General features: G+C 70.7%; 1 non-coding gene across 1 annotated transcript; it reads left to right on the top strand.

Moving 5' to 3' along the window:
* The first annotated feature begins 3,193 nt into the window (after positions 1 to 3,193).
* LOC135979202 (5S ribosomal RNA) lies at positions 3,194 to 3,312 on the top strand. Its single transcript, XR_010596525.1, has one exon. It is a non-coding gene; the product is annotated as a 5S ribosomal RNA (ribosomal RNA).
* The last annotated feature ends 1,688 nt before the right edge of the window (positions 3,313 to 5,000 follow it).

The raw sequence follows: 5,000 nt of genomic DNA, 5'->3' as shown, positions 1-5,000 counted from the left end.
CCCTGGAAGTCTGGAAAAAAGAATGGAACCTGACGCCTCCGAGGAGGGGGCGCCCAGGGAAGGAGGGAGATCCGGGTTGACCTGCTGACCGGACGGGAAAGAGGCCACCGGGCGTCCCCCCCCCCTTAAAACCTAGGGGTTGACCTGGTGGCCGGAAAGCGAACCGGCCAGCAGGTGAACCCGTTCGATTCCACGGGTTGACCTGGTGCCCGGGAAGCGAACCGGCCAGCAGGTGAACCCGTTCGATTCCACGGGTTGACCTGGTGCCCGGGAAGCGAACCGGCCAGCAGGTGAACCCGTTCGATTCCACGGGTTGACCTGGTGCCCGGGAAGCGAACCGGCCAGCAGGTGAACCCGTTCGATTCCACGGGTTGACCTGGTGCCCGGGAGGGGACTCTGAAAATTTTTCAGCCCTTTCGACTCGGGGTTGACCTGGTGGCCGAGAGGGGACTCGCACGGCAGGCAAGCCGCCCTGGGCTCACCCTCCCCGGCCGCAGCGAGGGACTGCCACCCGGCCGACTGGATCGGGCCCCTGGAAGTCTGGAAAAAAGAATGGAACCTGACGCCTCCGAGGAGGGGGCGCCCAGGGAAGGAGGGAGATCCGGGTTGACCTGCTGACCGGACGGGAAAGAGGCCACCGGGCGTCCCCCCCCTTAAAACCTAGGGGTTGACCTGGTGGCCGGAAAGCGAACCGGCCAGCAGGTGAACCCGTTCGATTCCACGGGTTGACCTGGTGCCCGGGAAGCGAACCGGCCAGCAGGTGAACCCGTTCGATTCCACGGGTTGACCTGGTGCCCGGGAAGCGAACCGGCCAGCAGGTGAACCCGTTCGATTCCACGGGTTGACCTGGTGCCCGGGAGGGGACTCTGAAAATTTTTCAGCCCTTTCGACTCGGGGTTGACCTGGTGGCCGAGAGGGGACTCGCACGGCAGGCAAGCCGCCCTGGGCTCACCCTCCCCGGCCGCAGCGAGGGACTGCCTCCCGGTCGACTGGATCGGGCCCCTGGAAGTCTGGAAAAAAGAATGGAACCTGACGCCTCCGAGGAGGGGGCGCCCAGGGAAGGAGGGAGATCCGGGTTGACCTGCTGACCGGACGGGAAAGAGGCCACCGGGCGTCCCCCCCCCCTTAAAACCTAGGGGTTGACCTGGTGGCCGGAAAGCGAACCGGCCAGCAGGTGAACCCGTTCGATTCCACGGGTTGACCTGGTGCCCGGGAAGCGAACCGGCCAGCAGGTGAACCCGTTCGATTCCACGGGTTGACCTGGTGCCCGGGAAGCGAACCGGCCAGCAGGTGAACCCGTTCGATTCCACGGGTTGACCTGGTGCCCGGGAAGCGAACCGGCCAGCAGGTGAACCCGTTCGATTCCACGGGTTGACCTGGTGCCCGGGAGGGGACTCTGAAAATTTTTCAGCCCTTTCGACTCGGGGTTGACCTGGTGGCCGAGAGGGGACTCGCACGGCAGGCAAGCCGCCCTGGGCTCACCCTCCCCGGCCGCAGCGAGGGACTGCCACCCGGCCGACTGGATCGGGCCCCTGGAAGTCTGGAAAAAAGAATGGAACCTGACGCCTCCGAGGAGGGGGCACCCAGGGAAGGAGGGAGATCCGGGTTGACCTGCTGACCGGACGGGAAATAGGCCACCGGGCGTCCCCCCCCCCTTAAAACCTAGGGGTTGACCTGGTGGCCGGAAAGCGAACCGGCCAGCCGGTGAACCCGTCCGATTCCACGGGTTGACCTGGTGGCCGGGAAGCGAACCGGCCAGCAGGTGAACCCGTTCGATTCCACGGGTTGACCTGGTGCCCGGGAGGGGACTCTGAAAATTTTTCAGCCCTTTCGACTCGGGGTTGACCTGGTGGCCGAGAGGGGACTCGCACGGCAGGCAAGCCGCCCTGGGCTCACCCTCCCCGGCCGCAGCGAGGGACTGCCACCCGGCCGACTGGATCGGGCCCCTGGAAGTCTGGAAAAAAGAATGGAACCTGACGCCTCCGAGGAGGGGGCGCCCAGGGAAGGAGGGAGATCCGGGTTGACCTGGTGACCGGACGGGAAAGAGGCCACCGGGCGTCCCCCCCTTAAAACCTAGGGGTTGACCTGGTGGCCGGAAAGCGAACCGGCCAGCCGGTGAACCCGTCCGATTCCACGGGTTGACCTGGTGGCCGGGAAGCGAACCGGCCAGCAGGTGAACCCGTTCGATTCCACGGGTTGACCTGGTGCCCGGGAGGGGACTCTGAAAATTTTTCAGCCCTTTCGACTCGCGGTTGACCTGGTGGCCGAGAGGGGACTCGCACGGCAGGCAAGCCGCCCTGGGCTGACCCTCCCCGGCCGCAGCGAGGGACTGCCTCCCGGCCGACAGGATCGGGCCCCTGGAAGTCTGGGGGGGGGGGGGAATCGCCCCACGCCTCCGAGGAGGGCTGCCCGGGCGGGCCTGGCCCCGGAGCTCGAAAAAAAAAAAAAGGATCGGGCCCACTAGAGACATGGACCAGGCCGCCCTGGGCTCACCCTCCCCGGCCGCAGCGAGGGACTGCCTCCCGGCCGACTGGATCGGGCCCCTGGAAGTCTGGGGGGGGGGGGGGGAAATGGAACCTGACGCCTCCGAGGAGGGGACGCCCAGGGAAGGAGGGAGATCCGGGTTGACCTGGTGACCGGACGGGAAAGAGGCCACCGGGCGTGCCCCCGTTAAAACCCCTAGGGGTTGACCTGGTGGCCGGAAAGCAAACCGGCCACTGGGTAGGCCGGTCGGCAACCTAGGGGTTGACCTGGTGGCCGGGAAGCGAACCGGCCAGCAGGTGAACCCGTCCGATTCCACGGGTTGACCTGGTGCCCGGGAGGGGACTCTGAAAATTTTTCAGCCCTTTCGACTCGGGGTTGACCTGGTGGCCGAGAGGGGCCTCGCACGGCAGGCAAGCCGCCCTGGGCTCACCCTCCCCGGCCGCAGCGAGGGACTGCCCCTCCCCACCCCCCGGCTGACAGGATCGGGCGCACTGGAAGTCCGGGACAGTATTTTCCCCGACGCCGGGGAGGGCGGGCGGAGGGGCTCTGGCGGCCAGCCCGGGCCCCGGAGCTCGAAAAGGAAAAAAGGACCGGGCCCGCGAGAGACGGGGGCCCTGCCGCAGGGGGGGGGGCAGTCCGACCGGGGCTCACCGTGCGGCAGGCCCGGGCGTCGGCAGGGGAAAGCGGGCGAGGAGGCGCGGGGCCGGGTGCCTACGGCCATACCGGACCGAACGCCCCCGATCCCGTCCGATCTCGGAAGGTAAACCGTCCCGGGCCTGGCTAGTACTTGGATGGGTGACCGCCTGGGAATCCCAGGTGCCGTAGGCAGCTTTTCCCGGTCCGAGTCAGCTCTCTCTCCTTTTCTGGGGGGGAAGGAGAGGGGGGGACGGGCCGGAAAGCCCCTCGTCGCTCCTGCCGAGTCGGAGGTCGCGGCCGCAGGTCACGGGTCTGGGCGCCTGGGGTCCGGCTCCCCACCCACCCGGCTTCCTCCGCGGAGGACCCCCCCCGGGGCCACCGAAGCCGCTGGGGGAGACGCCGGGCATGGGGCGGACTGGCCCGGACCCTCCCGGCCGCCGGCCCGCAGGTCCGCCCCGAATCCCCCCCCGCGGCCACCCAGGCCAGGCCTGGCCAGGCGGGACGGACGGCGGGTGTCCAGCGCCCAGCGGCTTCCTCCAGCGGGGACCCACGGACCCCAAAGCCGCAGGGGGAGGCCCCGGGCCTGGGACGGACTCGCTCGGACCCCCTGCGCCCGGCCGCCGGCCCGCGGGACCGCCCCGAATCCCCCCGCGGCCACCCAGGCCAGGCCTGGCCAGGCGGGACGGACGGCGGGTGTCCAGCGCCCAGCGGCTTCCTCCAGCGGGGACCCACGGACCCCAAAGCCGCAGGGGGAGACCCCAGGCCCGGGACCGACTCGCTCGGACCCCCCGCCTCCCCTGCGCCCGGCCGCCGGCCCGCGGGACCGCCCCGAATCCCCCCGCGGCCACCCAGGCCAGGCCTGGCCAGGCGGGACGGACGGCGGGTGTCCAGCTCCCAGTGGCTTCCGCCAGCGGGGACCCACGGACCCCAAAGCCGCAGGGGGAGGCCCCGGGCCCGGGACGGACTCGCTCGGACCCCCCGCCTCCCCTGCGCCCGGCCCCCGGCCCGCGGGACCGCCCCGAATCCCCCCGCGGCCATCCAGGCCAGGCCTGGCCTGGCGGGCCGGTGTGCAGCTCCCCCGGGCTTCCTCCCCCGACGACCCGCGCCCCCCTGAGCCGCAGGCGGAGACCCCGGCCCCGGGGCGGACCGGCCCGGGCTCGCCCGAGCCCCCTGCGCCCGGCCCGCAGGACCGCCCCCCCGAATCCCCCGGGAGAGGCCCGGCCTGCACGCCACTGACGACCCGCGGCCCCCAAAGTCGCAGGAGGCGCCCCCCCCCCCCCGGTTAGCCCCGTCTCGCTCCGCGCCCCCCGCCCCTCGCTGCCGGGACCGGGCGCCGCCCCAGAGTCAGCCGCAGCCGGCCGGCCTGAGAGCTGCCCTCCTGTGGACGACGGTGAGTTTACCTTGATACTAACCGGCCGTCAGCCAGGTCAACCCCATTGCTAGACTGGGGTGGACCTGGTGGCCGAGTGGGGACTTGGAACATTTGACAGCTGCTTCCCGGGGCTTGACCGGTTGTCCTGAACGCCCCCCACCCCCACCCCCAGCCCCCGGCTCCTGCTCCCCTCTCCCCAGCCTCGGTGCTCCGCTCCCTGCCTCGGAGGCTGCCTCTCTGCGGCGCCTGCATCGCCTCCGAGGACGCGCACCCTCCGGAGGCTGGACGTAAACCCACCACTGCCGCCGACCCGGCTCTCCGAGGGACGACTGTGAGGCCCCCCACCCCACCCCACCCCCGGACCGCCCTGGGGACGACTGCTAAGCCTCCCCCACCGGACCGCCCGGGGGAAGACTGCGACGCCTCCCGCCAGGCCCCCACCCAGCCTGGGGGAAGACTGCTAAGCCTCCCCCCCCCACACACACACACACACTGTCGGGGGATGACG

The sequence above is a fragment of the Chrysemys picta genome, unplaced genomic scaffold (genome assembly GCF_011386835.1).
Source record: "Chrysemys picta bellii isolate R12L10 unplaced genomic scaffold, ASM1138683v2 scaf719, whole genome shotgun sequence".
Taxonomy (NCBI): domain Eukaryota; kingdom Metazoa; phylum Chordata; order Testudines; family Emydidae; genus Chrysemys; species Chrysemys picta.
Note: the sequence above shows the minus strand (reverse complement) of the source record. Positions and strands in the feature narration are given on the sequence as shown.